The following is a 27,415-nucleotide window of genomic DNA, read 5'->3' as shown; positions in this document are numbered from 1 at the left end:
TGTCAAACCCTCCTTGCCCCTAAGTATACTAAGCTTAAATCTAAGCAGACAGTTGTCACAATCCTATTTAAAGATTTGTCAGGGAACGCTGGCTACTATTTTATTGTAACAACTCTCCACATCTTTGGAAGTGCTTATTTACAGTTTTTATATAAAGATTAGGCTTGTCTTGATAGATTGTGAAGTAAAACTTAAAAACTTTAATGTTTCTGCATGCTTCCATGGAGTATGCATGTCTTTAGCACTTTAATGTTGAGAAGAGGGGAGGAAGTGAGCTGAGATTGAAGTTGAGCAGGATCTCACATGATAATTGGCATGGAAAAACTGACTTCTAGAGAGCGCTGGAGTACTGGGGATAGATCCAAGGGAGTCTGTCTTGTTTGACCAGAACTAGCACTGTTATTTGAGGGGTAAGATAGAAAGAAATGGAGCATCCATTAATTTGGGAAACTCTTGCCTTCAGGAGGGCATTAAGTTGCTTATTGAGTTTCAAAAAAGTGTGAATCCCTGACACTGAACCCAAGGGAGGGAAAAAACGTGACTTTAGGTAGGCTTTGGACAAGGTATGAAATAATATTGAATTACATGGTGAGGCAGCTTCTTTACTGTTTTCTTTGAATCCATCCAATTACCTTAAGGAGACAGTCTTTGTATGATGCTAGTGAGTCTTTACAGCTTCTCCTTGATAGGTTCATATTTAGCAAAATGATAGCAAGCTTCAAACTTGGAACCTTTAGCATGGCAAAGAACCTAGCTAGCATTTAATCTGTTTTGTTTCACTGTAGCTGTTTTTAAGATTACTTTCTATATATCACAAATGTTGTTGGATTTCCATTGGTTTAATTTTACTTTTGTATTAAAGTATAACATGTATGTATAAACAATAAATAGGCACCTTTCACAAAGGGAACACACTTTCTTAAGCAGCAACCGGAACTAGAAATGGAATATTACCTGGATTCCTGACATCCCCTTCTAGTCACTACTTCCCTCCACCCCAAGGTTACCCCGCATCCTAGCCTCAAAAAGTATGCTTTATTTTACCTATTTTTGAAATTTATATAAAATAGAATCATATAGGAGGTGCTATTTGTATCTGGCTTATTTTGTTCAATAAGATGTTTATAAACTTCTTTCATATTGTTGCATGTCTGGTTTATGGATGCACCCAGTATTCACTTTGTGGCTTTATTCACTCTATTCTGAAAATTTCCTGTCCCTTCTCCAGCTCCATGTAGGGAAAAACCAGACTGAACTAAGCAACTGACAGCCAGAAACCAGAGTGTTAATAATATTTCATGACACCTTTTACACAGGGAGTTGAGGGTCGAGGAGGAGATTAAAGAGGAAGGACTATAGGCTACCTCCTTTAAGATGCGCTCTCTGTGTCCTGATGGCTGAGTCATTTGGAAAAGTTGTAACTGTACTGTGCTATCATCTCCAGTTGTGTTTATGACTATATGGGACAGTTTTATTTCTGGTAGGGTATGATTCTTTCCTACCTTTTGTTACAAATATTATGGACATGAGTAAAGGGAAATATGTACATTTCTTATTCAGTGATGAGGGAGGCAAGGGAGAAAGGAAATGTGAGTAGGGAAGGAAGGAGAATGGAGAGAGGGGGAAAGGGATTCTTCTTGCCATGTATTACCTTTTGAGGTCTCAGCTGAGAGCTGCTTCTAGTCCTTAGAGATTAAACTGACCTCTTTGGGTTTCCAGAGATAATGCTTAGTGCTCCCTTGTGAGTTCCATGTACTATCCATGCCTTAATCTTCTCTAACTCTCCTGAACATAGGTTCCCAGGAATCTAGCACATTATTAGTGATACTTTCTTGCAGACCAGTTCCTATGGTACTATCATTTTTCCTTTTTGTAGTTCTAGCTGCCTCATTTCTCTTATCTTTTCACCTTCTCACAGGACCAACAAAAACCCAACCGTATTTGAAATTATTCTGAACTGCATTGTAATTAACTAAAAATTACAAAGAAAACAAATCTCTTAAACTAGTTCCTTTTTTTGGTGCTCCAAACCTTTCCCCGTTATTCAGTAGGAAAAAGTGTCTGATATATATTGTTTACATTTTGACAGAAATGAATTATCCTAAAGAATCAGCTCTTGGAGTCTCACGTTCATTTTGAACACCTAGTTCTCATTATGTTTATATTTTAGCCTATTGGCTATTAAAGGGATTCCAGATCTTAGAGTATGAAGGGATGTTTGGAGGAATGCAAAGACCTTCACTTTACCTATTCAATATTCGAAATATGTTGAACACCTGTTGTATTCCAGGGCTTGTGCTAAATGATAGAAAATCTATTATTTCTGAGATTTATAATTAAGACTAATTTTGAGAGTAAACCTCTTCTCAGCTATAGTGGCTGCTTGTTAATGCCCTGGGAACTTGCATGTACAGAAATCACAGGCTTTTTACAACAGGAATTTCCTTCTCGTTGGAACTGATGTAGAAGGGAGATTCTGCCACTGAGTAGGAGATAGGACTACAAGACCCAAAGGTTCCTCGAAGTTTAGGGTGTAATGATACAGCGAATTCCAGTTTTCTAAGGGAATAGGCAACCAACTTATATACTGTAGTAGGGTAGTGTAGCACTTCATTGCTTACACAGAACTCTTACTTAGGCTTTATTCTCATAGGAAACCTAGGAGAAGAACATGATGGCCCCCTTTTACAGTTGAGGAAAGGTAGTCCTACTGTGTGCTCATTAACTATAGGTCATAAGATCATAACTACTATCAGTAAGCCTGTAACTCCCAGATGCTATTTCCTATTACTCTGCTACAAGGGCCCAGATAAGAAATGTAAGTAAATATGCTAAGTCTCATAATAATTCTTTATGTTAAAATTCTAGAGGAAGCCAGAAAAAAATTAGTAATGGCCTAAAAAGCTTCTATGCCTTTTAGGTATAAAATAAGCCTTCTCCTTGGGTAAATTCCTCGCACTTTAAATGTCTTAGGAACAGTTCTTGTCGCATGCATCTGAAAGAAATTTTAGTACTTTTGATTCTGTCTGCAGCAACACTCCCAACAATATCCACGACTCAGTAGAGAGCAAGTTCCTATGTTGACAAAGGATTCATTTCATATATCTCATAACTTCTAAGAGCATCAGATCTCAATAAATGATTATTGAAATTAACTGTTTATGTAGAACCGTTTGTGTCACTGCTGTTAAGCAGATAAGTGGAGCAGCCTTGACTTAGTGAAATCTCTTCTCTCAAACTTTAACTAGATTTGCTTGAAATCCATTAATGTTTTCAAAAGATATATCTTATTATTGTTTTGTTTCAAAATGGAAGAGCCAGAAGCCAGTTTTAAGTTATATTTTATTAAGCAAACATATATTTAAGAAAAATGTCAGCTGAATCTTAAATTAATCATGGATGAAGTACACAAATAGCAATGGTTGAGTGATGGAATTAAAACAGATCTTATTTCAGAAAATAAATTTTATCAAAAGAAATCCACTTAGGGGTTAGATATACCCACCAAAATAGTTGCAGAAGCATATTTTACAAAGAAAGTCACAATGACAGATTGAAGGGTTTAATAGAGTTGGTCTTTTGTGCCTTTGAAAGAGATTTCTTCTTCTCCTCCCCCCCCCTTCAGGGCCACATCCACAGCATATGGCAATTCCCAGGTTAGGGGTCAAATCCACAGCCACAACACGGGATCCAAGCCGTGTCTGTGACCTACACCACAGCTCACAGTAACCCCGCATCCTTAATGCATTGAGCAAAGCCAGGGATTGAACTTGCATCCTCATGGATGCTAGTTGGGATCTTAACCTGCTGAGTCACAATGGGAACTCCTGAAACTGATGTTCTTATAGTTAACCTCCTTTTGTAAGTAACAATAGTTCTCTGTTCATAATGCTAAACAGAATTTAAAGGAAGTAGAGATGTATTCTTTTCGTATGCTAATTCCTTTAGCAGTTCTTTATTTGAATGTGCTGCAGTGGATTTAATGTATGGGTAGTTTTTTAATGGCATAACAATTTTAAAATTGCCTTTTTATTTCAGTAATGAGAGTTTTGGATCAGATTCTGAATATTATCATTACAGATTAATTTTTAGCAATCTACTTTTCTTAAGATAAAGATATTGAGTGAAAATTTAAGAAAATACAGTTTGTTTCCACATCTATATCCTTTTGATAGCCACATTCACTCCAAACTCTACATTGGACAGAAATCTAGGTGAATCACTATTCTCTTTTTTTTAATCTGTAATTTGTTGAAAATGTGCCTAGTTTTTACTGCTCAGCTGAGAATACTCTGATGAAAAGCAAAACATTAAAGTCTATAATTAGCTATTTATATTTTTCTCCTCCTTTGCAGTAATGTCCTTTAAGTTTTCTCCTGGTTTGAAACTGGCAAAAGTACCCAGAAAATGGGTAAAACTTGGAATGAGGGGATAAGAACAGTGAAAATAATTGAGGCACAATCATTCAGGGTTATTGTATATTCATATTTAGTATCCATTACATAATGAGAATTGTAAGGAACATGGTGCCTTTTTGTCCCCTCTTTTTAGAGACATTGGGACCTCAGTCTTTAAGAAACCAGAGTCACTTGACTGAATGAGTAGAGTGTAGTGGACATGGCATGGGCTTTGAATAGGTGGTTTGAGTTCACATTTACTTACTGCCATTTACTGGTTCAGTGACCTTGGACACTGTCTCAGTTTGGAATTCTCCCAAAGCAGACCCTGAGACAAGAGTTTGCATATGTTCTAGTTACCTGTTGTTAGGTAACAAGCCATTCTAAAACCTAGTGTCTTAAAACAATGACAGCATTTATTTTGCTCACAAAACTTTAATTTAGGTGTGATTCAAAGGGAATATCTCCTCTCTGCTCTACTTGGCTTCTTCCTGGGTGCTAGAATAATTTGAAGACTCACTCATATGTCTGGTATGGATGCCGGCTGGGAACTGCACGGCTGTTGACAGGAGCACTTACATACATATGGTCTTCAGGTGTCATGTCTCGGCTTCCTCAGCAGCTTGGGTTCCAAGAATGAGCCTTTCAAAAGGGCCAGGTATAAGCTGTATTGCCTATTAAGACCTAGCCCAGCAGCCATATTGCATATCTTCTGCCGTAATTACAGGCCCTCTCAGATTCAAAGGAAAGGGACATACACTTCACCTCTTGATGGAAAAGCATCAGTGACATTGTAAGAAGAAGCATGTGGGGTGGGATGTATCGACACAGCTATCATTGGAAAACATTCTCTGCTATAGGGTGCATGTAGTTTATTTGGGAGATGGTCCCAGGATTTCCTGCCAGGTGTGGGGAAGTAAGATGGGAAGTGAGAAAAGCCACTAAAGGGTATTTCAGTGAGCAGGTTACCACTGTGAGTGACTGGGGTTCCATCCAACCTGGAACCTTTTAAAGTCTGTGTGGAACACACACAGAAATTGCCTCATTAATGGGTAGGAAGGTCAGATATTTATCCACCAGCTCCTGTTAACTCCTCAGCTCTTCAAGTCTGCCTTGCTGAGTGTTGAGTACATTCCTGTAGCCAGAAAAATTCCTTGGATTGAGTGACACAGCTGCTGGCTGTAAGAAGCTATTGACACATGCAGGAGCTATCCACAAATCTGTAGGTGAATTCTGAAACACTTCCTAGTCCCCTATAACATAGCATCTCATGATAGGATTTATTTTATCAATTATAAGGTGACATGTACCTTATAATTGATATAAAACCAATTTTGGCCTTTCCTACTGATGTTTTTTTCCAGATATTATTTAATAGTTAACAGGAATATGGTCCGGTAACACCGTAGTTGTCAGAGGGCTTCATTCTGGTCTGTAGTGGGGATTCTTTATAGTCATACAATTATATAAACTTGTTAAAAACTGGTTTTTCCTGTTTTTGTGAGTGAGAGGAATCTTTTGCAATTATGAGTAATAAATTTCTAGCTAGAACTTGGCTGGTGTTGGGCATATTAAAAAGACAGTGAACTCTGTCTAGTCACTTGTGATGGAACACGTAATGTGAGAAAAAAGAATGTATATATGTGTGTGTAACTGGGTCACCATGCTGTACAGTAGAAAAAATATATACATAAATAAATGATAAAAAGACAGTATAAGATATGACCATGCTCTTGGTTACTACTTGAGAAGATCTCTGTAATCTTGTATAAGTCATTTACCCTCTTGGAAATTCTGTTTCCTCATCTGGCAAATGGATGAAATGATATTAATTCACTGGGCTATTTTGAGTAGTATATCAGCCAGAATGACAGTGCCTAGATCTGGTAACATGAAAATATACACTCAGTAAATGTCAGATGGATAAATGACTGAACAATTTATCCAGTAAGTAGCATTTATAAAATGTTTATGGTTTGTTGTGTTTGTATTCACAATGTGCTTGATTTTCATATTTCAGTGGGCTAGATTTATCCTTAACCTCTCTGACATCTTAGAGCTGAAGATTTTAAGAGATTTGGCCATTAGTAACAGTTCTGAATGTGTAGTGAAAAGATTTTGATAGAATGATGACCTTAACAGTAGAAGCAGTCCTGAAAGAATGATCCTATTGCTTTTGCTATCACTGTTATTGCTTACCATGCCTACATGAGTGTGTGTATGGGGGTATGGGTGTATGAATATTTGTGTACACATGGTGTATGTGCTATAAAAAAGAGAATGAGATCAGGTAGAGGAAAGAAGAAAATCTTAGAGGTAATATAGGGGTGAGATTTGTGCTGTGAGGATGTGCAAAGTTAGGACTTCTGTCATATCCTTTCTCCATAATTGAAGAAGGTCATGGCATTTAGGCATGAGAGAGGCAAATAAGTTCATTAGCTTGGAGGCATATACCAGTAACTCCTACCTAGAGAGAGATGGACGTATTTTCATTTTGAGAAATGTAACACAGTGTAGATGTGGTTAATATTAACATAGCTTCACCAGTTTAGATGTACTTTAGTGTAATTTAAACCACCCACACAGTTTTCCTTTGAAAACACAAACATGTGACCCTGTAAAAATTCTCACCCACGCTCATTGCTTGTGCTTTGGACTGTTACAAACTTATTTTGCAACCTATGAAGTAATCTTCCTGAACTCTTGAAACTTTGAGTACCCTTAACATTTTTTTTTTGCCTTTTCTAGGGCCACTTCCCACGGCACATGGAGGTTCCCAGGCTAGGGGTCCAATCAGAGTTGTAGCTGCAGGCCTACGCCACAGCCACAGCAATGTGGGATCCGAGCCGCGTCTGCAACCCACCACAGCTCACGGCAACACCGGATCCTTAACCCACAGAGCAAGGCCAGGGATCAAACCCACAACCTCATGGTTCTTAGTCGGATTCGTTAACCACTGCACCACGATGGGAACTCCACCCTTAACATTTTTACGACAGGAATATATTATTTCTTAAAATCAACTTTTTACTCTCCTGTTATTTTAAAAAAACTTATATGGTTTCAAAAAGGCAAATTCTCTCTTTATTTTTCCTTGGAACATATCATTTTATACTATTCTAGGTATTCCCTTTTCATGACCCGGGTGCATTGTGGGGAATGGGAAGCAGTGTCTTTTTTTGTTCCTGATTTTATGGGTCAGTAATTCAGGCAAGGCTCAGCTGGATTATTCTGCTCTGCATGTTGTTGATCGAGGCCACTTAGGGCTCAGCTGCATTATTCTGCTCTGCATGTTGTTGGTAGCTAATCTTATCTGGAGGGTTCAAGAAAACCTTACTCATGCCCGGTAACTTGGCAGGGATATTTGGAAACATAGGCTCAGCTGAATCATTTTCCACTCTCAGTGCATGTCTACATGGTCTCACCAACACAGTAATCAGACTTATTCCATGGTGGCTCAGGGCACCAAGAAACAGAGGTAGAAGCTACCAGGCCTTAAGGGCTAGGCCAAGAACTAGCATAGAGTCACTTCCCCATTTTTGTTTTATATTAAAACAGGCAAAGGTCTGCCTAGATTCAAGGGTGGTGGAAATAGATCCCATCTCTGAGTGGGAGAAATGTAAAACAATTTTCATCCACCTTTAATCCACCACAGTTGAAGATATAAAAACTCACTATTAGAATCTTTGTCCTTTTTGATCCTAAGCTGTAGTGTAAGTCTCAAAAGACAGATCACAGAAGATTTCTAATTATAGAAATGATTCATATCTTGCCTTAGGAAACAGAATTTGAAGCCAGAGTATTAGGTCTTAAATCCTGGTTCTGCCACATTCTAGCTATGGGCCTTTCAGCAAGTCACATAAACTTTTGATGCCTGAATGTCTTCATTTTGGAGAATGGAATGATAATACTTATAGAGTTGGATGGATTATAGGAGGTAACACATGTAAAGAATTTGGGAATTGTTCAGCAAACTAGTCTGCAGTTAATTTCTCTCTTGTTACTGAAGGAGCATTCATGGGAAAGCAACAGGGCAGATGACCTGGCCTAATCTCCCTATAAACATGCTAACAAATGATCTGGTAAATAGCCCAATGGCGTTTGCAAGGAAGACAAGTCATGTCTATGGACTGCTTTTGGCAGGGTGTCTGTGGTTGAGGATTGCTTATGGTAAACACATCGAGGGTCCGTGAATTTATGGGCCATGACTCTCTCTGGAAAATGTCATGTGGGTTATGTAACCATCTGTCTGTAAATGGAGATGTTTCATAACCTAACATTCTCCCTGCTGAACGAGGTGGCTGCACACCCAACTTGGAGAACTCATTTTTGAACAATGGTCTCAGTGCATCTCTAATGTGGGAAGAAAGGACCAAGGAAGTCTGTACTTGATGTCTCTGCCTCACCTCTGCCTCTGAGTGCTTGTATTCTTGAAATGGTTAATAAAGCATGTTCCTAGGTAATAGTTTTGACTATTTGGTCTGATTTGGTAATCTCATCCTTTGTATTAACTTATGTTGGATAAATATAAAATAAAACTATTATTAAGATAATATACAATTTTAATTTTTGGCTTTTCCCTATGGAAAAATGAAGGAGGAGGAACTGTCTTAAATATGCCTTTTCTAATTTTATTTTAATTAAGTTACTAGAAGCCCATAGGACTGTATTTGAGGGCAGAGTATGTTATTCTTTGGTGGGTAGCCATAGCGTCATGGAACATACATTTGTTGTATTATGAATATGCTCGAGTTTGACCTTGAACTGGTTAGCATATTTCAAATTATTCAGAAAGACCAGTTGTGGTATTAAGGGATTCATTTCTGTGATTTTCTCAATCATATTATGGTCTATTATAGCCAAAATTCTGAAGTAAGGCCTTTAATTTAGACTGTGGGTAAGTACAGTTCCCATGTTTTTTATGTTGTTGATAATTCCAAATGGTTTCTAATCTGAATACAAATTTGTTTGCTTTTTGGATTTGTTGTTTGTATTCCTCTTTACGTATGTGTATGCCAGAGTTCCCAAATCTTCCATTTGTTAAAGACACGCTGGTTAAATGTAGCCCAGGAAGAAATCTCCAGTTGCTCTAGATACTAGTTTACAGAGTAATTTTATATTCATTTACAAAACAATCATATATGGGAGTCTGGGAACTCACCTAGGTTCACTGTCTCATTTCTTCCCCTTTGAGCTGATGATCTTGAATTACTGATGCTAAGGGTCTCTGGAGAAAATCTATGGAATGTCTCTACTTTATCTTTGAGTTTAATTTATATCTGAAAGAAGAGATAGTTATGTAAGGAGGAAGCCTAAATTCCTTTCTTTTGCTAGAAGGGCACCACTGGACAAGTGACTGCAATTTAGCGTGGGTGGAATTGACACAGCGACAATGCTGCAGGGTAGCACTTTGTTGGTGCTTTATTTATCCCGTTATTTATCCCCAGTGAATCTTTGCTTCACTGGGGATAAATAAAGGTAAAAACTAATATTGTCACAAGGAACTTCAAAACAAAAAGTATCTTGGATATATTTCACTGCAGAGACACAGATAATAAAGAATAATAGTAACTTACAAAAGGTATTTTAGAGATTAACTTCATTTGACCCACCCAGTGACACCAAGAGATGGGCTGGACAAAAAGTGTTGTTGAGATTTTATTAATGAGAAACCAAAGCTTAGAGAGATTGATACACTTCAGCTCACATGTTAGTGAGTGGCAGAACTGAGGTTTTCTATATCCTTCAACCATGACTATCTCTCAAATAAGAGTACCCACATAAATATGCTGAACAAGTGAGTGAATTCAATTGAACCAACTTTTACCAAACATGTGTACGAGGCAGCATGCTAGATGTTTTGAGATAAAAGTGATTCAGATGCTCTGTCTATATTGATCTTGTAAGTTTGAAGAGAAAAAAGTGACATTCAGATAACCTCAACCAAAGGCAGAATAGTGAGGTATTATGCAAGGGACTCAATGTACTCAATTATTAAGTAATATAAATTAGAAATCCTATGTATGTAATGATATCCCTTTGGACAGAGACCAAAGTGAAATAATTTGTACTCTGTTTGCACAGATGCCAGCTCATGACAATAAGAAAGATGCTCTTATGTCTGAAAATGAGTAGGACTGTGGTTCCCAGTTCATTGGTGCATTTGAACTAATTCTAGTCTAGTTTAATGAGTAGCTTCCCATTGAAATCTGGCATAAATATTTAGAGAAGAAATTGGACTAGTTGTTACTAGATATTGTTATCACTGTATGAAGACTGGGTGCTTGAACTAAGTGTGGCTTTGTAATGCGAGTTTGTCCTTATTATGTAAATCAGGACTCAGAGTTCTCAGCTGTTTTCCCTAAGTACACACAAAGCTTGACTGCAAGGTTCAACAAGCTTTCATAGTCTTATCCAGCTGTCTTGGCAACATTAATTCTTGTAGAAGCCAATAGAATGTGTTCTGGCTTTGCCTGGATTATTTTTAAAAAGTAGAAAAATAAAACTACACTTATGGATGTTAATTAAGATAATGGAGCAGGGAGCTTGATGTGAAATAGTCTTGGAAGTAATGATATCTTATTGTACTTAAGTTTAGTTTTATAAAGTAGGACCTAATTCATGGATTTTAAACTTGTTTTATTTAATAGAGTGTTGTATATTATCACTACAGTAACAGTGAAAATAGAAACTTGGAGGTTGCATTCAGGGCAGGTATGCTGGTATCACCTTGCCACCTTAGTTCTTTGCTTCCATCTTCAAAAGATGGCTGTATCAATGTTCCAGACAGCTGGCAGAAGGAAAGCTATGTGCTACTACTTGACTTGGTCCCCTTTGAAGTGTTCCTAGAAGCTCTACCTAAAGATGTTTGCTTTCATCTCATTGGCTGTCACTATAATAGGCTGAGGATTGTAGTCTTCCTCCCTCCTTTTCCTTTCACTCCATCTCTCCATACTGTACTCTCTTCCTTCATTCCTGTGTTGCTACAATCTACACAAGATTTGTTGTGAGGTAGGAGAATGAACGGACAGTTTCTGCTGCGGATAAAGACTTTTATGTAATAAATTGAAGCTTCTTTTAAATATTGGTTCATAAGAAAGCTTACAAATGACAAGAGAAAATGACTTCTCTAGTCTTTGTATTGACTCCATTGCAACTGAAGATATGTATGTGCTTATTGTACATCTTAGTGCGGGAATGATCTTGGTGTGAGAATGTTTCATAATTGATTTGTCTTGAATTTTTTTCTTATTATCTTTTTTTTTATTATTACTCTACTTTAGGGATTTTGTTTCCTGTCTTCTGACCAAAGTCTACCAGAAAATGAATGCTTTAGTTTTCCATAGTTCTTGGTTGTTCGCAAAATATATTAACATTTATCATCTAACTTTTCTCTCAACCCCGCTATCCTGAAGCTAGCAGGACAAAAATTATCATCCCAGTTTTACAGCTGAGGAAACTGAGTCTCAGAGTTTCAGTGGTCTGCTCAAGGGCATCCAGGTAATAAGTAGCAGACCTGGGATTTGAAACAAATTATTCCATCTTTAAGACCACCCTTCTTTCCAAGATATCAGGTTATTTCGTCTTTGACAGGGTTTCCAGGTGTCTTGTCCCAACTGCTTTCTTTGAGCCTCCTTAGTGGTAACTATTTATTGCTGAATTTCCTCAACTTCACAATAGTCTACATTGTTGTATCCTAGACCATTTCATTTTTGTGACTTAAGTGAAGAATGTGGTCAGCTAACCCTGAACATGAATTTTGGAGATAGACTTGGAGAGTTGATATTCCCTTAAGAACCTTGATCCCCCAGCTATTTATGTATTTTGATAGTTCCGAGGAGGTAGGATCAAATAAGAAGGCATGGATCAAAATCATACTTGTGCCAAATGCCTGAAATTAGGCTTGGCCAGGGAAATTGCTGGATGGACTTGTGACCCTTGTCATTTCCCTTGGCATGTTCCATGGAGAAGACCATATTGCAAAGGTTTTCAGTAGGTTAGTGGATTATGTTTCTTGGTGAGAAAAACAAAAAAAAAAATTGGATTGATATCTTACCAAAGGGTAGAAATAAAATCAGTCTTCACAAGCCTACTTGGAACTGTCTTCCAGCTCCCCGACTGTTGCTTGTGATTAAAATAATGGCTTTAAATACCATTTCAGAAATCGGGAAAAAACATATGGATTGAACAATGTTTTGCATTTGTGCTAATGCTCCCTTCATTATCAATCAGAAGTTTACTGTCAAAATAGCATGGGAACTTGGAGATGATAAAACACCAACACTAGTCATGGAAAACAAATTTAAAAGATCTTCCCCAAACTCATCTTCAATATATGTATGACATATTTTGCATCCATTTCCTAGAAATTTTTGGAGTATACTTTTATGTTTGCCTAGAACATGAGATGGTATTTATGTAGGACATTTTCCTCTTCATCATACTTCAAATTGTATTATCTTCCTTTGAGGCATCAAGTAGAGAATGGCCATAAATATGATTGTCTGTTTTGATGAAATAGTGATCCAGTGTTTCTAATTATGCTAGAGTTAAGCCAGGCATAACATTTGAGTCACATGGCTCTCTTCAGCCTGCCTTGCATGATAAGATAGCAGGAGGGTGATATACTAAAGTTTTGGATTCATGGGATTGCCTTTTGTCAGAAGCAAGTTATGATGATGGTATTTGATAGAATGAAAATAATGCCATTCGATGATGCTTTTTCAGGCATATGAATGAAAATAATACAGTGATAAGACATTCTGTTAAGATCACATATTCACATTTGAATCCAAATTAGCTCTTTGGAATTAAGCAACTTTCAAGAGTGCAGAAATGCATGATTTCAAAGGCTTCCCATTCACATCCTGGATTATGTGAGTGCTGTGCCCTAGATTTGTGTAGTGCAAAACTTATACAACAATATGAACTGAGCCTGTATACTTAATATTATAGAAGTCCTGTGAGATGCTCAATAACTTTTGCGAATTACACGTTGCTCTAGTTGCAGTGATTAGCTATGCTTTCTCATAAGAGATGTTGCAACAAAAATTAGAGTACAGAATTATAATGATTTTATTTTTTATTTTCCTTAAATTTTTTACAAAGAATTGGAAAAAACACAAGGAGATATGTACTATGTTGCAGTCTTCTAAATTTTTTCTAATGTCACTGCAGACAAGAATTTAAAATAAAATAAAGAGATTAAAAAAAGAATTAAAAATGCAAGACATTTAAATATTAGCTGCTGCACTGGAAAGTACTCAACACCATATTCACTTGTCTCTCTTTGAATTAATGAGTATTGAGAAAGTTATGCATGGGGGCAAAAGGAGTTGTGTAAAACACAGAAGCCACCAGATAGTTTCTATGGATTCTCTTCAATGTGTTCGTATATATATATTCTCCATCAGAAATAGTTCAGTGATCTCATTCAAGATAAAAATATATTCACTTCCATAACTCCCCAGTACCTAGCACAATGCCTTCTAAGAATAAGCTACTCAATAAATTATTGTTCATATTTTTATTTAAGCATTATCACTTACCAGATTTATTCCACATACTAGATTTCTCTAGGCCATTGTCACATTGCCAAGAATTTGTCAAGCTGAATAGTGCATTATCCCTCTCTCTCATTTTTTTTTTCTGGCACCTTAATACGTTGCTGATATTGGGTGTTTTAGCATAGCTTGATTATGTGATTTCTTGAAAAAAACCCTATAAATCCATTTGGAAATAGTTTTTTCTTTTCTATATGGCTCCACCTGCAGCATATGGAAGTACCCAGGCTAGGGGTCGAATTAGAGCTGCCACTCCTGGCCTATGCCACAGCAGTGCAGGATCTGAGCTGCAGCTTGCATCGATGCTGTATCCTTAACCTACTGAGCGAGGTCAGGCATCGCATCCGCATCCTCGCAGAAACAATGTTGGGTCCTTAACATGCTGAGCCACAGTGGGAACTCCCTCCATGTAGAAATTTTGTTTGCAAAAACATTCTTTCAGTTTTCCATTAATCACTTCAGTGAATAAGTTATACAAAATCTGAATTAACAATTTTAATCCATAATGTTCATATACTATTAAATGATTTAGAAATGAGGACATTGGAGTTCCTGTTGTGGCAGAGTGGAAACGAATCCGACTAGTAACCATGAGGTTTTGGGTTTGATCCCTGGCCTCACTCAGTGGGTTAAGGATCAGGTGTTGCCATGAGCTGTGGTGTGGGTCACAGACATGGCTTAGATCCAGTGTTGCTATGGCTGTGCGTAGGTCGGCAGCTGTAGCTTCTATTTGATCCCTAGCTTGGGAACCTCTGTATGCTGTGGGTTCGGCCCTAAAAACCAAAAACAAAAAAAAAGGAAAAATAAATGAGGACATTGACTATTATTTTTATCTCTTAATGATTCCATCAAAATGTTTTTCTTAAGGCATGAACAACCCCTTTGTTCTTTAGATTGCATACCCTAGAATTAGGAATTCATTTTATTTGTTTGTTCTGTAAATACAACCAAGAACAAAATAAGAATTGAACATGAAGCCACCTCTGCAGTTTTTGAATCCAAGGCAGGAGGGGAAGGTCGAGTAGAAGAAACATGCTGGTCATGGTTTTGGTAGATTCCAAGAAGCCTGCAACTTATCCTAATAGGTTAACTTTCCTCTCATCCCAAGCTCTTTCCCATTGTCTTGCTAGAGTGAGATGATTGCTCATTGCTGTTTGCTTTACACTGTGCGGATCCCTGCTGAGATCAGTACAGATGGAGGAGGATGGCCTTTATCAAAGCAAATCAGAGAAACTCCCTTGGGGAAGCCAAGGTGTCATTTCCTGGAACCAAATGGTCAGTACTCCTTTTATTTAGTCTTTCCCAGCAGGCTGCTCTGCAGGTGCCCTGGCAAATGCACTTTTCCTCTTTAGATCCAGTCTAAATGTACTCAAAACTGACAATCTGAAAATGGCATGCCACGCATAATTGTCTGTGTCAGCTGCCAATCGATTTTGTGGGTGACCAGTCAGCTTCTTTGATTAGGGTACAGAGTAAATGCAACCGAGGTTACTGGGCTATTGGTTGATTTCTCCTTTGTGGTTACATATTGGTTTACCATCAGGCCGGAGTTGTCAGACCCAAGGACAAGTGCCGCTAGAATATACACTACAGTATTGCAGGAAAACACGGTATCTAAAGTGTACTGACAAGGGGGCAGAGCTCTGTAATAAAGAATCCAGAAAGAGAGCAAGCAGGGTACAAATTTCCAGCAAGATGGCTGAATTTTATGCCAGAAATTGCGAAAGTCAGTGGGGGTAGGACTTAGGAGGACAGCCTCTTGGAGGTCCTGGGATATTATAATGATCATCCAAACAAGGATGAAGGCAAATGCTTAGTTAATGGACATGGCATATTCATTTGGGGATGGAGACAAGGTGAATCAAAGGGCTCCAAACTTGATTCCAAGATCACAGATGGACATGTCTGCTATAATGCTTTTTTTTTAACCTAGGACTTGGGAAATGTCTTAGCCCTCATAAGAATCATTGGCCCTTAGCTGAAGGTGGAGGAGGGATGCAACTGTTGGGAATCATGCTGGATCTCAGTGGTCCTCGCCATTGGAACTGCAAATAGATGTCCTCAGCCATAGGGAAATGGATGAACATGTGTGTAGTGCAGAGATCCTCAAATATGATCATGCAACAGATCATCTGGAGGTCTTGTTTAAACACAAAATTCTGGTCCCCGTCCCTAGAGCTTCTGGTTCAGTAGTTCTAGTGCCAGAGAATCTGCATTTCTAACGGGTATCCAGGTGATGTTGATGTCCATGTTCTAGGGACCATGCTTTGACAATCATGGGAATAGATTACCGCTATTTTATCTTTGAAAGAACAATAGAATAATCCTTTCTGGCTTCTGGTTCATGACGTCAGATTAGGCCCTATGGTTCTCTTTCCTCCTCCTTGAGAAGGCATTAAAATGATATTTTTTAAAAGCCCCCAATACAGAGGAGATCTTCAAATTTCTAGAAGAAAAAAATGTATACTGTCCGACAAAGAGGATTTATATTTGTTAATGGATAAAACAAAATGGGAAATAGCAGGGTAGGAAATAAAGAAGTGGTTTCCATCATTTTCTCACATGTCTTGGGAGAGCTCTGGGCATAAAGTTGCAGCAACAATGGACAGTGCAATGGTAATTTAAAACGGGGCAGGAGTGTGCAGGAGGTGATTACATGAAACATTATGTACAGAATGGTTGGCTGCTCACAATCCAAAACCCTACCCACAGAATGCTCAGTAGGGAGAGAGTAGTTCACCCAGCTTTTCAGCTTCAGACAAAAGTAGAAACAAACCAAACAAAAACAAATGAACAAACCACAAAGACATGAAGACCTTTTACTTACGGAAAATGAATGAATTTCCTGGAAAGAAATAGGACTACTGTGGTAGACACTAGTATCCTCATTGTTGAAATTGGAAGTTTCTAAAATGAAGTCTACCAGTTAATAAGCCCCAAGTATGTATAAAGAATTGTGTATCCAAGGAGAAATCTAGCAAGATAAGGTCTACATGTAGACCAGCAGCTGATTTTAATTATGAAAATTAGTCAAATATTACCAGGCACTGTAACAAATACAGCAACAGATATGAGATAAAAGGCCAGTTAATCTTAGAAGAAAGCAATAGTTTTGGAAACAGAACAACACAACAAAATACCTAGTTGGTATCTTCAGAGTGCTAGGAAAATACTGAGTATAACACAAGAGCAGAAAAATATGGAAAAGAAAAAATTAAAGAGTGAGCTCTTGGGAATTGAACGTGTGATTGCCAAAATATAATTTTAAATAGAAGTTATAGAACATGAAGTCGAGGAGAACTCTGAGAATAGAGAGAAAATTTGTAGAAAATGTGAGAGAAAAGATAACACAAAGGATGCATCTGGGAGGACTAATATCTTCCTAATAGGAATTGTAGAAAGATAATGGAAAACAAAAAGAAAGAAAAATCAAAGACCTTTTAGAAGTACATTTCCTAAAGCTGAAAAAAGAAATGGTTATTATACTGAAGGAATCCAATGAATTATCAAGTAAAGGAATAGAAAAAGATAAAGATAGACATGTTATAAAATGACAGGACATAGCTTATAAAAGATAGTAGAAGCTTTGGAGGGAGGAGTGGGAGTTTACCTTCAAAACAAAAATAGAATCAGATTTTCATCAGATTTCTCTTTAGCAGTCGAGAAGATAAGAGACATTGGATGGAAGAATCAAAGAGAAAACCGCTTAAAACCTAGAATGGTATATGTTACCAAGATGAATAAAATTAATAACTACCCCAAATGGGAAGGAGGATAGAGTAAAATAAATTTTATATAGGTTTAGGAGGATAACTACGAGAAAAAATGAAAATTAAATCTGTTACAAGTAGTTTGCTTCTCGATGGTGGGGTTTATGAGTGTGTGGCAGAAGGTAGGAGGGATTGTTGTTTTTCATAATAAATCCTTCAGATGATTTTTTACCAAGCATACATGCTGTTTTTGTAAATCAAAAAGGAATAAACAAAATCCCAGACTCTTTGCCCCTGAAAATGGCACTGCAGCTTTAAGATAACATGCATGATGAACACACAATTTTTATTATGAATCTTCCATCGAGGAAATATTGACTGAAATAGCTGCCTCTTTCAGAAAAATACACTGTACTACAGTGCAAAACTTTCTGTTTATATCATCAACAATAGCCTTTCCCCAGTTCTTTTTAGCCTATCTGCTTAGCAATATAGAAAACCCAGAGTCAGATTAAGATCGTTTTCTTCCTATAATAAGTGGGCAGAAGGCTTAGTATAACTTTGAGGACTCATAAAGTATACAAATACAGATGAAAAATATTCTAATAGACAGTACCAGTACTTAATTTATTGATTTTTGGTTTCCTTTTATGATTTTTATGCCCAAATAAGGGAATTCTTAACCATAGGATCAAATGGTATATATCCTGAAATAGGGAGTATATTGGTCAGTAACTAGTGTGGCTTCAGAACAAGTAGGTACTCACAAATCTAATTTCATTCTGTGACAGAGAGAGGGCTTGGTAAATGAAAGGGAGGCAAAAGAGTAATTTCAGTTGGTTGAAGGAAAGCTTAGAGAAATGCAGGTGAAACAGTATATGCTAGATGACTATGAACTGGAACTCGTTGTCTGAAGAATGTAATTCAGATCAGGTCTTAGTAATGCACCACTATCCCCTAGAAGGATTGTTAAGTAATATCCTTTAATTGTAAGTTTGAGGATAAGTTGTTTAATATCTTTATCTATGACTTGTGATGGAATAGAAGATGTTTCTTAAAAGGGAAATGATAAATGAGCTGAATGGAAGGTCAGAGTGAACAGACAACTTTGACAAAGTCTGTAGGTAATGCTATATATTGGCCAGTTCTGTCCTGACTAGTTCTGACCAGTTTGACTCCATTGGATTATTTACATATTAAATGGATGAGTGTAATAAGGGTTCAGTTACACATATGGACCCTAATACCAGAATTTAAAGTTAAACTGATTCAGGAGTTCCTTTTGAGGCTCAACATGTTAAGAACCAGACCAGTATCCATGAGGATGTGGGTTTGATCCCTGGCCTCACTCAGTGGGTTAAGGAACTGGCATTGCTGCAAACTGCAGCATAGGTCACCAATGCAGCTCAGATCCTGTGTTGTCATGGTCTGTGGTGAAGGCTAGTAGCTGCAGCTCCTATTCAACCCCTAGGATGGGAACCTCTGTATGCCACAGATGAGACCCTAAAAAGAAAAGAAAAAAAAAAATAAAGTGAAGCTGATACAATGAAGTTAGAGGAAAGGATGACCAGGGAAGGAATAAATTTGTCCCAGAAAGAGAGAGCATGCAGGGAAATTCCCTCTAGACACAAGGAAATCTGGAAATAATATCTGGGTTGTAATGAGTAACAAACTGACCACAATATTGGGAGATACTCTTTGATTAAAGTGTACTTGGTGGAGTGCTATGCAGTTCTTTATTTAAACAGCATATATGATGAGAAGAACCTTGATAGCGTTCGTATTAAAGCAAAGTTAAGACCTATGAGGAGAGGGTGAAGAAAGTGCAATTTTTCAGAGGAAAGGCAACAGCACTTGAGGATTTATTACTGGTCTTTAAGAATATAACAGAATCTTCATAGAACATGGGCTTTGTTTTCTACTGAGGGAGAAACAGCAAGAAATACTCATTTAAGATCTTGGAAGGAATTCTCTGCTGTTATTGCTAGCAGAAGGGACAGCATTTGAGTGTCTTGTGATGTTTAAACAATGTGGTAGACATCACACTCAACAATAACCCAATTAATTCAGTACTGCTTGAGAAAAGGTAACTTTCAGTTTTTGACTGTTGTATTAGAGAATAAAAAATGTATATAGAGAGATTGATAATAGGGAAGGAATTGGATTACAGGATTATGAAATGTGACAAGTCCCAAGATGTGCAGTTGGCAAGAAAAGTTGATATAGTTCAGTCTGAAAGCTGACAGAGTAGAGACCAAGAAAGAGCTGTTTCAGTTCTAGTGCAAAGGCGGGAAAAAATCAGTGTTCTGCCTCTGAGCAGTCAGGTAGGAGGAGTTTTCTCTTATGCAGGCAGCCTTTTTGTTCTATTCAGATTTTTAGTTGATTGGATGGGGCCCACCCATATTAGTGATATTTCCTGATTACTCAGATGCAAAATTAAGACAGGGAAAGTATTGAGAATGGCAACTAGTATTTCTATTAGGGAATACTGGAAATAATTGAATTAACATGCATACAATAATGGTCTCTAAAAATATTTTATGAAATGTAAAACTTCAGACGAATGTTAGTGAATATAACAATGTTAGGAAACTAGATCCAATTACCCTCTGGCTCAGCCTAAGGATTTTGAAGTGAGATTAATTTAAAGAGAAAGTCAATAAAAACATAAAAAATGAACAGAGTGATAGAGAATAATATAAAAATCAATCATAACATTAAATGTGAACAAGAAAGGTCAACAGCTATGTTAAGATATTGAATCAAAACAAAGCATATAAAACTAATATACATTTATAGACAAATAATTGGATCATCTGAGGTCCATTTTATTAATGCAGAATATGAGACAAGTTGTTATTTGCAGAGAAGGTGAATTTTAGAACTAAATTGATTACCATGGTCAAAGATAAATTAAGCAACCCAATCCCAATTACTCAATTCATGTATAGCAACTATGGTACCACAAGCATCTAAAGAACAAAACAAAGTAAAAAACTAGGCTCCTATAGGGCCACAGTTCTGATTGTCATCAGAGTTCTATCCTGCTTACATTTCACTTTCCTTTTTGACTTGTGTATTTTTTCCAACCATTGTTCTCAGTGTGGTATTTCTGCTTCTTTCTAATTCTGGACCCCAGAAACCCTTACCCACAATTGGTTTCTGTTTATTACCAAAATAGGACAAACTTAGAAAAAGACTCAAACTAGAAATTATGATATTCAACAATGCAAAAAAGAAAAAGAAGAAAACTTACTGAATAGAAAATGTACTTTTTAAAGTCTATATAACTTTTCTTACAGAAAATAATTACATGTGTGGACACAAAGATGAGATAATCGACACCATTTTTAGATAAAGTAAAAATTTCAGGAGTTCCCTGTGGCACACACAGCAGGTTAAGGATCCGGCGTTGTCACTGCAGTGGCTCAGGTTGCTACTGTGGCATGGGTTCAGTCCCTGGCCTGGCAACTTCCACATTCCATGAGTTTGGCCACAAAAAAAAAAAAAAAAAGAAAAGTAGAGCACCCACGTAGAAATATATTATTCTCTAAATAAAACTGGATCGGGAAGGAAGTCTAGTACAATACTAGCAATTGAAAGATGAAAAATGTAGGGAGATCCTGTCATGGCTCAGCAGTTAATGAACCTGACTAGTATCCATGAACACACGGGTTCAATCCCTTGCCTCACTTAGTGGGTTAAGGATCCAGTGTTGTGGTGAGCTGTGGTGTAGGTCATAGGCACAGCTTGGATCCTGCATCACTGTGGCTCTGGCATAGTCCGGCAGCTGCAGCTCTAATTCAACCCCTATCCTGGGAATTTCATATGATGCAGGTGTGGCCCCAAAAAGACAAAAAAAAGAAAAGAAAATGTAACATGGAAATTAATGTGTTTCAGCCAAAACAGTAATAAGTACAGTTAAATTGCTTTCTCTTTGAATATGCATATTAAAACTCCCTCCCAAGTTTAGACTAAAACATAAAAATAAAAAAATGAATAAAAATGGAAAAATTACATTTACATAAATAAAAGACAAAACTATGAAAGGATTACCAGTAGATACATTAAGATCAAAATTGACAAAATGCATTTACATCATTGGCTGAATTAATTAATAAAACCACAAATGTAAAAATAGTGTAATACTAGTATAATACTATAGAAAATATTTGAAGAATTTGTCAAAGGTTTACCACTAAAACAACCACCAGAGCTATATAGTTTGCATACAAGTTATACCAAATCGTTAAGGAATAATCTTGTTTTATACAAAATACTTCAACATAATAAAATAAAAACAATGGTAGTACCTGAGGTATGAAGAAAAACAAAGAGCAGAAATTTGGGAAGTGAGAAATGATGAATTCAGTTTGTAATCTGAGCTTGAAAAGATGAATGGACCTTGTGTTTGGCTCTGTCTAGTGAGATACTGGCTATTCATTCAACTATATTTGAATGCCTCAGGCACTAAGTACAAAATGATCTGCACCCTCAAAGTTATTATGTAAATAAAGGAGACAAAGAATTGACAGATAAAAACAATGTACTGCTAAAAATGCTAAAAATACAGGTCTGCAGCTTATTGTAGTGAGTAGTGAGGGAACCTTGCCAGGTGATATTCGGGCTAATTGATCTGGCTTTAGAAATGATCTTAACATCTCTTAAACATGAGTCTAATGTATGTACATAAAGAAGCTGTGGTAGAGAGTCTGATCTAAATGCCCAAATAATCCATTGAGGAGAACAGAGGACAGAACAGCCTGTCTGTCCTGCTTTTCGTAGATCTTTGCCTGTTGGCCAAAGGATGTGGGATGGGGTCTAACCTTGGAGAGGAATTAATATCCCAGCTAAGAAGATTGTAAAAAGTTTCTCTTGTCTTTGGATTCTTCCAAAATAGACCCTTAAACAGGGCTACATGTGCAAATAGTTTATTTGGGAGGTGATCTTAAGAAGTATGATGAAACCTGAGGAAATGAGGGGAAGGAAGATACTCAATAAAACGGAAAGCCTGTGTTCAGCTGGGCTCAGACTCTGGTGTGATTGCAAGCTCTGAGATGAGAGGGAACATGCTTCAGAATTGATGGTCCTACTGAGGGGTGAGAAAGCTTGGGTATTTATCCAACAACCTCATTCCTCATTGGTTGAGGTATATGTTGTAATGCTCCACTTTTGGGGCTGCCCCAGGGGCAGGCACAGCCTACCCCTACAGCCAGAGAATGCCTCCAGGCAGAGACACAGGCAGCAGTTTGTGTAAGAACTCACTGTAGAAGATCCCCAAGGTAGGCTCTGGGCCTATGTGTTGGGCACTGGCAACTTCTGGCAAGGTCTGTAAAAAGTCCTGGCTAATGCTCCTGTTTCATTAAGGAAGAGATTCCAGAGACACAAATCATGCCAGAATCTTTGTTATATGAATGGTAGAGACATTGATGGTGGTAGGATTGAGTTTCAAAGAAAGGTGCAGTTTATTGAGTTGGTGAGCCCCAAGCATTCATCTTAGGCACACCTCACACCGGACTCATGTCACAAAGACACATTTCATAGTCCAGCTTTCAAGGGCCTGAGTCTTCTGACTCAGTAGACTAACTGGATGAAGGTCAGAAACAGAATGAATCTGCCTTTGTATTTTTAGTGCCAAATCAGTGCCTGACATATATCCAGACAATAGGTTTCTGTCGAATTGATTACCATCATCTTTGTTAGGAACCAGATGGGGTTGGGAAAACCCAGAGAGACAAGTTTTTACTTAAGACTACATAAAGGGCTAAATTATCAATCAGATTCATGCAAGATAGAAATCTTAACAAGAACTATGAATTGCCAATGAGTAGCAAGGATACGTGTAAAGAGCCTTGGCAAATACCAAATTAATATCTGGGATGCCCACATCCACAAGCTTCCACTTCCTAATTCTGTTTCCATGTCAGAATATTTGTGGTGGGAATAATGAGGAATAACCATGAGTGATAAAAGCCCAGGAAATCCACTTAGTTTGGGGTTCTTTCATTTTTATTTATTTTTGTCTTTTTTTTTTCTTTTTTTATGGCTGCACCTGTGCAATATGGAGATTCCCGGGCTAGGGGTCTAATTGGAACTGCAGCCGCCGGCCTACACCAGAGCCACAGCAACGCGGGATCCGAGCCGCGTCTGCAACCTACACCACTGCTCATGGCAATGCCAGATCCTTAACCCACTGAGGAAGGCCAGGGATCAAACCCACAACATCATGGTTCCTAGTCAGATTTGTTAACCACTGAGCCATGATGGGAACTCTGGGTTCTTTCATTTTTAGACCTTGCTAGCCATGTAGCCAAGATGGCTAGGTAACTGACATCCATTCTCCAATTAGCTTTTTTATCCATAAACTGCAGGGTTTACAATAACCAATCCAAACAGTTCATGTATACCCTGGGAAAAAGACTCTTTAGATAAGTACTGGAAGAGTTTAGTTTACTAGTCATTTGCATCACTGTATTTGTAAAGTGGTCTTATAGAGATCAAAATGGATTTAGGTGTCCATCAAGGGGGAAGAGGTCAAATTACAGACCCATTGTTAACCCTTCCGTTCCCTAATAATGGATCCAGAATTCTTTAGTACAATTTTAACAGAGTACGTCATAGAATTATTTGAGGCTTAGGATCATTTTCCATTTGAATTTAGTAGTTACCATTCTAGTGAAAATTAAGCTTGATGAGAGCAAGGACTTCATCTGCTTTGTTCACAGTGTATCTCTACCAGTGCTGATAACAGATCTTAACCATTGTTTGTTGAAAGAAATACAAATGAACCCAGGCATTCTTGATGGTTTATCTTTATAGTTTATGATGCACTGGAAGGTAAAAAAAAAAAAAATCCACATTATTTCAGTAGATTCCAAGAAGTCATGTAAGAAAATACCTATTATTAATTTAGACTGAAAGTTATCAACAGATTTTATTTAAAACTAAAGAATAACACAGAAAACAAACAATGGAGTTGGTGCTTTAAAAAGAAAATTGAGATTGCTCCTTGAAACAACCCTCATTAGATATAATATTAGAAATGCAGCCTGTAACAGTTCTATGTAAACATAAGAAAAATTAAAGGTATATCTATAAAAGGAATAAAGGTACATCTAGAAAAGGGTTAAAAACATTTTCCTTATTTTTTGAAAGGGGCCAACTGTCTACTAAGACTGTATTAGGGTATTAACCAAAGAAATAATGAGGGAGTAAGCTGGTGTAGGAAAGTTTCAGGCTTTAATGTGAATTCATATATATTTATTCCACACTATTATATTAACGAAAGACAGCCTAAAGATGCAGTGAGTACAGAATCTATTCACAATAACTTTAAAATAACTTAGTATTAATATCATTCAGGGCACATGGAATTTATTACAGAATATAATAAAACTATAGAATTAAGAAAAAGGTACAAATGTGATACATCTTAACTAGAATGAAGATAGCAGTTTTTCTAAGCTATTTCATAGACAATATAATCTAATACCTTTGTAGGACAACTAATGCAACTTGAAGGAAATAGTAGGGATTTTCGTCCGGAAAGATACATCACTAATAGGAAAAACAAACTTTTAAAAATATACTGATGGTAAGTAGTCCCCATCAGATTTAACAAATTTGTTCAAACCTCAAAATGTATTCTAAGTAGACAGATACGAGAACCGAGTGGTACTGAGGTAGCTGTAAAACCATTCAATGGCAGAGTGTTACAGAGCTTCCTGGAGAAGACTCAAATTACTCTGTTTTATCAGGGTGGGGTAGTGGAAAGATTATGACAGGACAAAAACCATGATTCTTGTCATGGCTCTGCCATGCATTGATGGAGTAACTTTGGGCATTTTATTTCATATTTCTGAATTATTTAAGTTTTTCATTTGTGCAATGAGGTGTCTCTGCCTTATCCATCACAAAGAGCTATTAATAATGTACGAGATTGTGACAGGTGTAATAAACCATATGTAAACCATATAATTTATATACCTCTATAACTTGTAGGAAATATATATAGGAAAAGCCAGAAGCAGCTGAATTATGGGAAAAGGAACACAAATTTAACGTATCTGGTTGGGAATAGTGGAAAGCAGTATGGGGAGTGATTACTGTAAACACAAGCCAAATCTCAAAATCTACGCGACAGTATTTTTGATTTGGAATGAAGCGTTAATATAAAATAACATATATAAAGGTAGAAAATGACACATCATATTTTATGTTAATTGTAAATTAGATGCATTTCTGATGATTCAAGAAATGGAGATTTTCATTAAAGAAAGACTTAAATGCCTAAAACTAAATAGCATTCACTCTTCAGAATGTAATACAGCAAGATATCTGCTAAATTCTCTTAATACTCTAATGTATATAAACATTCATAAAATTGTCCCCTGCTAATAAATGGTTATGAAAAGCCAATTTGCATATGAGGAAATCATCCCATGAGGGGGATGCTCAGCTTTAGTAGTAGTTTGAATGCAAATTAAACATTTTAGGAACATCATACACATTAAATTTAAACTATCTAAAGAAAAATGTTGATATAACCAGTATTAGTGGAGCATTGAAAAATTCTGCATTTAAATGATACTAAGATGTACATTTCCTAACATTTTAATTTCCTGGGATCAGGGTGTTTCTTCTGATAAATGGCATTGTAACACTGAGTCACCACTGAATTAAATTGGCAGTTTTTTATTTTTATTTATTTATTTATTTTTTACTTTTGAAGTGGTATAGAAAACAATGGTGTGCCCTAAAACTGATGGTGTCTTAGATTTGATTAAATACAGTGGGCATTGGTACCTGCACTTTACATTGATTTTTACCTTGTGGGGAACAGCCTGGCAATCAATCACAAGAATTGTGACACTTTGACTTGGTATATATACTTTGGGGAACAGACACAGGTGAAAAAACTTGAATTAAAAAGGAATTAAATTATGTACTAGTTTGATAAAAACACCTGCTAGTTTGGAATGACAAAATCTGTGCATTAATACAAAGAATAATGCACAAACATTAAAATGACAAACATATGGATAATGTTGATCCATGGAAATATGTTTACTAATCATTCAAACTAAAATAAATCAAAAATTATATAAGCATCACTTAAACCTAGGAAAAGGAATTTATATAATGAGAAGTAGCTGAAATTTCAGAAATGAAATTAATGTTCATAAGACCTTTTTTCTTTTAAGTCGATTGAGTTCATAAAAATGCATTTTTACCAGATAGCTCTAGGGAAGCAAGGCTATTTCTTTTAATATATCCATGAAGCTATTTAAATTTTTTTCTTAATCTGGAAAGAGACAGTACTTAAATTTTTCTGTATTTCTCTAGAGGCCACTATTCAGTTTAGAAACTCTAATACAGAAACAAATCTCAAAACTTTAAACATGTTGCAAAATGCTACATTCCAATGATAAAACTAAAGTCTATGTTTTCCTTTGCTTAAGATTTGGGAGAAATCTGAAAATTGCTTTGATTAAATAAAGTTGAGCATTTTTTTTTAATTTTCAATGTAGCTAGGGCTAAAAAACCTGTTTAAAATGTGTCTAAACTCTATTTTTGATGTGAGGCAAATGGCAGAATTTACCATTTTTGATGGTTTTGGTACCATAATAACTATTTTAAAGCCCTGATGGATTCTCCAGAATCATCCCTGGTGATCATTTTCTTGTCTGAAATACCATGTGTCAAAAATAATTTGCCTGGGGCAACTCACAAGTTCTCATAACAA

Source organism: Phacochoerus africanus, chromosome X, assembly GCF_016906955.1.
Source record: "Phacochoerus africanus isolate WHEZ1 chromosome X, ROS_Pafr_v1, whole genome shotgun sequence".
NCBI classification, from domain to species: domain Eukaryota; kingdom Metazoa; phylum Chordata; class Mammalia; order Artiodactyla; family Suidae; genus Phacochoerus; species Phacochoerus africanus.
The sequence above is the reverse complement of the archived record's forward strand: the minus strand, read 5'-3'. Positions refer to the sequence as shown.